Raw genomic sequence first — 8,718 nt, forward strand, 5'->3', positions numbered from 1 at the left:
GTCGTGCATGAGCTCGTGGTGTGATTGGCTTCTTCTGGTTGTCATACTCTTACAGCAGTCCATTCTTTAGGAGGTCTAGGTTCCTGTCGCTCACACGCAGTCGCGGAGACTCGAGCGAGCGCCGCCATGGCCATCGACACACTATTCCTTCGCTTAGGATACTGGAAAATCGTAAGGATGTCACGTTTGGAATTGTCGAGGGGACATGTCATTGTCAGCTTGGATGGATTCCAAATTAGAGTTTGTGAAAGCCACAGCGGGCGGTCGTATATCAAGGACGCATGACAGCGAAGTCGTTTGTATGTAATCGTGCGTAGGTTATCATGTCACGAAGCCTTCGATTTTCTCGTCACATTCGGCTCACGTCCATGTATAAAATTGCCTATCTCATGCAACAGGTTTTTGTCTTTCTTTGTCAAACGGGGGCTCTATGCCGTGCGGCCGCCAGGCCCTGCCCTTCGCTCGTAGATAGGCAACCGTGACAGCAGTACATCCCAGTAGCATTCGCAAATCCTTCCATCGATCCACGCCTTTTTAATTAGCATCCATTTACTCGCTCGCGTCTAGCTATGGGTGCGCTTGCGGGCTTTGTGAATGCTCCCGTCACGAAAGGTTACTGCCTTCTGGTGGTAGGAGCCTCCCTCCTCTCGTCCTACACCCATTCTAGTCACACTTTAAGATTGGACACGACCCGCATTCTCCGCAAAGGAGAGCTCTGGCGTCTTTTCACCAGTCAAATCGCCTTTCAAGAACACCCTCAAACGGTGCTGGGCGTATTCCTGCTCTATACTTTCCGGCACTTTGAACGGCAAATGGGCTCTCGAAAATTTGGCTCGTTTCTTGTCCTCTCCACGCTCCTGGCAACGTCAACAGAAATGGCGATTGCTGGCTGGTTAGGGGGCAAAGGGAGGATAGGAGAGGGGTTGGCCTTGTCTCCCGGGCCCTTTGGGGTCGTCTACGCCTTGTTTGTCCTCTTTTATACTACCGTACCCAAACTCCACCCGCGCCTGCTTCGTGTCTGTGGGGCGGACTTGTCCGACAAGAGCATGTACTACGCGGTGGGGGCACAGCTTCTCCTTGGTGGGGGCTGGAAAACGGCCATTCCCGCCTTGTGTGGCTTGTTTGCGGGCATCCTCTACCGGCGCAACGTCTTTGGGATGCAATCCGTCCTTCTTCCCCAGGTCCTGTGCCGCGGCGTGGCTTCCGTCTTGGAGCCCCTGCTCCAGGCAAGGCGCCCGACAATGCGGGGTCGAGGTGGTGCGGAAAGGCGGCGACGGAGAGCGGGCATGGCGGGGAGGGAACAGCTCCTGCCGGGGGGCGACCGGGCCCTAGGACGAGGGGGAGGGGGAGGACGGGAGGGAGGACAGCTGGCACCCCCTCCGCCACCACCACCAGCGTCGGAGGATGCAATACAGATGTTGATGGGGTTGGGCTTCGAGCGGGGGGCGGTTGTAAGAGCCTTGCAGGGGGCGGATAACAATGTGGAAGTTGCGGCGAACAGGTTGCTGCAAGGGGCGTGACGGGGGAGGAAAGCTTGTGGGGGGGAGGGCAAGGCGGTAGGAGAGGCTGTAGAAAGCGTCAAGAGCGACGGCAGGTGGTAATAAACAAGGAAAGCTGTAAATTATGCGGCGGCTCTGTTCAACGGGTGGTTACCGAGTGCTTTGTTGTGGCTTTATGTCTGACTTGTCACAGAGCAGGACATGCTCGGAGGTTCTTCAACTCGAGACTTTTCCATGTACATGAGGCTGGCCCCCTCCTTATTCAAAATGTCGAAGCTTTCTGCCCCCTCGCGCTTTTCCGGCGCCCTCTTTATAACCCTAATCCTCGTGTGTCCCGGTCGCCTTCCTGTCCCTCCCTCCCGCCGTCCTTCCCATCCTCATCCCTCGCAATTATTCTTTGAGCGAGGCTCCTTCCCGCAATGTAACCGCCGCTCCAGCAGTTCATAAAATTAAACCCTCCTGTGACGCCGTCTACGTCCAGGATCTCTCCTGCATGGGCAAGACAGTGGGAGACAAACGTGAGGAGGCTTCGGGGGAAAGGTGCGGCATGCTAGAAGAAGAGACCGTCGATTCTGGGACACGCACAAGCTCGAGGCTCAGCACAGGGGACGCAGGTGGATTCGACGTCTGTCATTCCATTCCCCCCCTCCCTCCCTCCCCCCCTCCCGCCCTCGATCTTACCAGCGAAATAGAGCCCTTCCACGCGTTTGCTCCCGAAGGTTTTGAAATCCACCTCTTTCAAGGCGACCCCCCGGCCGTTGTGAACTCTTCCTTGTGGATACTCTTTCCCCTCGACACGTATACGCTTCCTTTCAACGTGTCCGCCAAGGCCCCCAGCGACTTGGGCGACAAAGAGCCCCATGTTGGCCCCCCTTCTTTCCCTCCCTCCTTCCCTCCCTCCCTCCATCCCTCCTTCCCCACCTCCAGCGCATCCGCCACGAGCCGAGCCCAGAGCCGACGTGGCAAGCGCGGCTCTCGAATCGTCTCACCCGCTGCCGTTGTCGTCAGTAGAGGACAATAGGTGCCCACGTGCTTCCGAGCATTCGCCGTCTGCGCCCGCTGCAGGCGTTGGACAACGTCCGGGTATGCGAATTCGGGGAGCCAGTCGATGCGAAAGGAGGCCTGGTAGTCGAGGAGAGCAAGGAGACGGGCAGCGAAGGCGGAGAGGCGGAGGATGGCAGGACCAGAAAGCCCGGTGTGCGTGATGACCAGCGGCCCGCGTTGGGCGAGAGGGCTGAGGGTGGTTGGAGTGGATGATAGGACATTGCTGCTGCTGCTCTCCATGACAGCTCCCTTCCCCATCCCCCTGATACCCGCTTGCTTCAACCACGCTTTCCACTGCCGGCCCTTGGCTTTCGGGTCTTCATCGTTGGCCCCCTGCCCGGGTGCCCCCCCAGTTAAGGTAACTTCCACACAGGGGAGACTGATCCCTTCCAGGCCCTGGAGCGGCGACGGGGTTCGCGTCCGTCGGTCCGCCAGCTCCAGCGTGAACAAGGAAGGGATGGGGTCCACGATGCTGTGGCCCATGCGGCGAGCGAGGGCGTGGCCGTGCCTGCTCGAGCCCGTGGCGAGGACCAAGGCCTCGCAGGTCAATGTCCGCGTGGGCCCGCGAGTCCCCACCGCAGTCACCACCAGCACGCTACGCCCCCCCTTGCCATTGCTCTGGATCTCGTCCCTGTCTCCCACTGCCCGAGTCCCCTCGACAGGCTGGACCTGGATATCCACGACTTTCCAATCGACCCTCACCTCCACCCCGGCTTCTCTGGCCCCGTCTCTCAGGCAGGCGACGATCGCCTCGGAGGAATCCGTCGTGGGGAACATGCGGCCGTCCGCCTCCGTTTTCAACCTCACGCCCCGTGATTCGAACCAGGTCAATGCCTGGGCAGGCCCGAACACAGAGGTCAAGGGGCCCAGAAGCTCGCGTTCCCCCCGGGGGTAGGCTGCCACCAGTTCGACAACGGCTTTTGACGCGTCGTGCATGACGTTGCAGCGACCGCCCCCACTGATCCGCACCTTGTGGAGGAGTTGATGAGAGCCTTCCAAAAGGAGGACTTGGCATGTGGGAGAGGGGGTTTGAGGAGTTTGCGGCCGTGGGTGTTGATGTCGCATTAGGCACTCCCCGGCCTCGATGGCAGCCATGAATCCTGCAGGACCGCCGCCCACAACGATGATCCGTGGCCTATCTGGCAAGAGGTCTATCTTCTCTTTCGAACCGTCCTCTAGCTTGGTTGCAAACCGCAGAAGACGACGCTGTGGGTTTACCGAGCCCGACGGGAATGAGGATGAGGGGTGGCGGGAGGGTACACCGAACGCCAAGGGACGCTGTGTCATTGCTGGTGTCCCGCTAGATACCGCATGACATGCCCAAGAAGGACATTGAGAAGCGATGAACGACAACAATACGACAAATCTAAGCCAGCGCAACCGTATCAGCTGATTCCCTGCTTGAGAACACGGTGGGAATAATAGCAGTAGACGGTGGCTGCTTCTGTTGCCTCCCATATATGAGGCTGCTGCAGTAGCCACCATCAGCGGCAATTTTCGAAACAATACCTGTAGTGTCAATGCGCTGTCAGTCAATGAACGGTATGGGTCAAAATTCACTTTGCTTGACGTGGTCAAGGCGACGTGGAAGATCGATGACGACCGAATTGTCGACACGTACATCTTTTTCATCCCTGCCTCATCTCTGTAATGTTTCTCATTCATCAGATCTCCCTCTACGTAGTAGATGATGTCTCAAACTCAGTATTTGACGTTGTATTTGGGGGCTTGTGCACTCTTTTGTTGTTTTTCAGGGGGGACAGCGATGCTGCTCGTATCGCCAGTCAGCTTCAATCTCCTCTACCGTCCGTTCTCACGCACGACCCAAAAATACAACTCACCTTCCTTGCATGATGCGCACCCCATCCAGGGAGCCTAGATGAGAAGGAAAGAAAGCCATCGTCACCCTTCACAGTTAATTCGTTGTTTCTTGTCGGCGTGCTGTGTGCCGCAACTCGATGGACAATTATCGATTAGCGCCCTCGTCTCCCGCTCCTCTTACGAAGTCGACAGTCACGAAAAGATCTCCTCCTGAGCTCGGTCAACTTTCTCCACACCATGTCGAGAGAGAATCCCGTACCATCAATGCCCGGAAGCAGGTGCTTGCGGGCTCGATTGCTGCATTTGTTTCAACGCTAGTTTGCCATCCCATCGATGTCCTGAGGACAGAGCTGCAGACCACGCAAGAGACTCTCACGGCCCGCGAATGCCTCCGCCGTATTTGGCGGGCAGAAGGAATGCAGGGCTTCTATAAAGGTTTGAGTGCCCCGCTGGCAGCACAGGCTGTCTACAAAGCGTGAGTAGATACGATACTTATTCCGAGACAGGGTGTAACCTCCCCGCCCTCTTTGAGCGATCGCGTATGTCTATATGAATCTCTCCATGGACCCGTGGTTGTGTCCCCCAATATGTGCTTAAGCCACCAGCCTTTTTCATTCTTTCTTTTCCCACGAGGCACATGCTGAGATCGTCCACTCGTTCGACCTTTTTGTACCACACATCTCCGCTCCAAACCTATCTCGAGAAAAACCAACTCACGGAGAGATTGAGACTCTCGCACGGTGCCACGATGTGACCAAGAGAAAAAAATCCAAGAAGGACTCACTCCTCTCTCGCACCATCCTATTTTCCCTGTACTTCCCATCTTCCCCCCTGGCAGCATCATTTTCGGAACCAACTCCACGGCTCAACAGCTTCTCCTTGCCCGCACTAAGAAACGCCCCCGCCCTCCCTCCTCCAACCTCTCGCCGCCATGCCTAAGCTACCCGGAGATCTTTCTGTGCGGCGCCCTTTCGGGGGGAGTGAACGCCCTGGTCGTGACTCCGGTGGAACTGGTTCGCAACCGACTGGTTGTGTCCCACGGGGTGTATTCAGGCCCCCGGGACTGCGTGGGGCAGGCATGGAGAGGAGGGGGGTTCCGGGGGCTGTGGAACGGCTTGCTCCCCACCCTCTGCAGGGATGGGCCCGGCGTGGGGGCCTGGTTTTTGGCGTTCGCGGCGGGGAAGGACGGGTTGCTGGCGTGGAAGAAATCGACCAAGGGCCTGAGGGGAGGGAAAAGGGAGGCGGGAGAGGAGAAGCTCGGGGTGGGGGGCTCCTTTTGGCGGGATCGGGGGCAGGAGTGGCCTTCTGGACGGTGGCTTTGCCGTTTGACACGGTCAAGAGCGTGATGCAGGTGGCGGGGGTAGGGAGCGAGGGAAAGAGGGAGGGCATGGGCCAGGTGATAGAGCGCTTGGTTCGAGAGGGAGGGCTCCGGCGTCTCTTCCGGGGGTGGCAAGGAGCATTTGGGAGGGCAGTGCCTGGGTCGGCAGCGACGCTCGCGACTTTCGACGTGGTCAAAGACTGGCTCTGAGGGAGGGAGGGAGGGAGGGAGGGAGAAAGGGAGGGAGGGAGGGAGGGAGGGGTTCTTTCGGCAGCTCTGTCTTCTCGAGGGAGAGGGGGAGGGAGGGAGGGAGGGAGGGAGGAATGGAGGGGGGGAAAGGGGAGGATGTAGAAAGGGCTTGAGGCAATGGCAGAGGCGCGTGACCTTGTGGAGTTTGCCGTTGTGGTGGCCGAGATTCGTGCGAGCGCGGGGAGTGAATCGATTGTATTGTACCAATAGTGCAACGCGAGAGCTGTGCAAAGGGTCTAGGTGGATGAATACGCAGGCAGAGGCCGTCTGGACGCTCAGGTCGACGTCAAATTTATGAAAATGAAAACTCAATGCAACCCTGACGCTCGTGACCGAAAGAGATGCACCGCCCTGTCTAAATTCTTTGTGATCGAACACGCCGACTCCCAGAACACTGCTGGCACGCCGTGTCTGATAACCTTTCCTTCTGCGAGCTTCCCTCTTCAATCCGGATGGTCCCGGGGACAAATACGTTCGCCACTGCTGTACACACGTGAGCTCACATCACTCCATTTACATGTAATTCAGTGGTATTCGTCAAATTTTCGTGTATCGACAAGTCTCAGGTCCGCGAGAGTCCTCCGGGAGGGTCGTCTTCGAGAGAGCTCCCCCTTACTGCCAGACCCAACGAGCGGTTTCGGCCGCCTGTAAGCGAGCTGTCGGCCGTGGTTAAAATCCACCTCTGCAAAGGACGAGCGAGGAGCCGCCTGCATGGTATGAGACACATGAAAAAGCAATAGGACACCTGAATTCGAGACGACGCGGGCCTACCCCACGACAGACTCCCACTGTCGCCCGTCCCTGCTCACTGCCAGACGTATCGCTCCTCTCCGCTGCAACCTAGCCCTGATGCGACCCTCCACTCCCGGGCCTGCGCGGGTTCCCGAGGGGCACCCCGTTGAGGTCCTCCTCCTCGTCCACGGCCGGCAAGGAAGGTTCTCCCAGGAGAGGGGGGGGGTCTGGGAAGGGTCCATCCCCGCCTTGAACGTCGTCGACGTTGATGAGGCTTCGCTGCACAGAGGGGAGGGTGACAAGGGATGGGCACGGATGGTGAGAAAAGTTGCGGGGAGTGCCTCATCGTGAGGAGCGTACGGCCGCGGCGGTAATTGATCACATATATCAGGTGGACAAGGAGTCCCAAAGCTTTGTGGAAGCTTTGAGACAAGCCATCACCAGGATGAATGAGTACTTACACCTCGCAGGTGGGGCTTGAGGCCGATGTTCGGGATGGTCATGTCGTCCAGAAGAGCGCGGTGGGTGGGGTACCATACATCTTCGTGAAACGTGTTTGCTTTGACAACAGCCACCAGGGTGATAAAACTGATGAAAGGCAACACCCGAAGCATTCAGCCCTCGACTTTGGGCTGACCCTGTCTGTCCATTCATAGCAAGAGTAAGGTAAGCATGTCCTCATATTTGTGATGCCAGCAAGGCTTGTTTCTGACTTCAAGATTTTAACTGATGATACTCGGTAAATGCGCTCATCAACACACACCATATCATGATTTCCGAAGCGATGAAGAGAGTAACACATCCAGCTCGTATACTTCAATTTTGTGGCATGAAGATCCGTGTGGAAGGGAGGAGCCATCTGCATGATCGAGACTTGTCCGGTCATGAGGTCGTAACGAGTGAGGGGAAAGACGACACTTTCTTTTTCGCCGGAAAAAGGAAAAAAAAATATTTCGCGCAATTTTTACCTTGCATTGAAACCTCGGGTACCGAGGTGTCGATCGTGTCGAACACACTAGCATGCACTTGAGGACCTTTTCACATGGACGCGTGGTGGACTCGTGTCAAAAGAGGAGCTGGTCGGGTACCTGAGACCAAAATTTTGGGCTTTGCTTCCGGCCTTGGCTTGCCACCTCATAATCGTCGCTTGAGTCACCACCCCACGGAATGCTCGTCCTTATTCGCTTAAAGCGCGACTTCGACGTCCTCCCACGTGACCCTGCGCGAAGTAGACGCCAAACCCCGGAGACGTGCAGCACGACACGCTGATCATGCCCTCCCCGTGCGTAGCACTCTCTTATCTGTGCATGCTCTCGGTCCCTTCAACTGCCTTGGCTTCACTTGCACTGAAGGCCGCACGCATGGGCCCTCGGTTTTATTTCTCCGAACGCCGGGCATTCGAAAGAGGGAAGCCAATATTTGGTCCACGTGGGCACTGGCAAAATGCAAGCATTTATACCTGTGGCACCACGCACGGGCATGGAAATATGACAGGGCTGTTATCTAAATGCTGCAGAGGCACTTTTTGTGGAACGGAATAGTTCGGGCCCAGTATATGTTTCGTGTGTAATTTCAATACGCATTAGTTTTCGACCATCGAAACAGGGAAGCGAGTGGGCGCTTTCCGTGAGGTCATGGCGTCCATATCTTGCATTAGGCAGTCTCTAGAGCTTGAAAACTTTGAGCAAGGGGCTCTGGTAATAGATCGGGCCGCGACTACAAGCCCTGCCACGGTAAGCCTTGATATGAGGGTGTTGGAGCACAGAGCCGGGATGGCATCTATTTTGGGAAATTTTCAAGGAGTACCACACTCCTTGGATCCGCCCGGGTGTTTTTACGCGTGCTTGATTTCCTGGGTGAGGTGGATCATTCTCTGTTCTGTCATTACCCTGCGCCGCGTGGCAGACATTGGCTTTGACGCGACGAGTCCCCCACCTCCTTGCACCCAGATCTTGGATGACCTGTCGATCCCAGACGGGCTGGATCCACCACCTGTCGCGTACAAGGGCTGCGGAAACGACGGGTGTGCAGAAGTTGTGGACGCTAGCTTTCCTG

This window comes from Nannochloropsis gaditana (genome assembly GCF_000240725.1).
Source record: "Nannochloropsis gaditana CCMP526 unplaced genomic scaffold scaffold539, whole genome shotgun sequence".
NCBI lineage: Eukaryota > Eustigmatophyceae > Eustigmatales > Monodopsidaceae > Microchloropsis > Microchloropsis gaditana.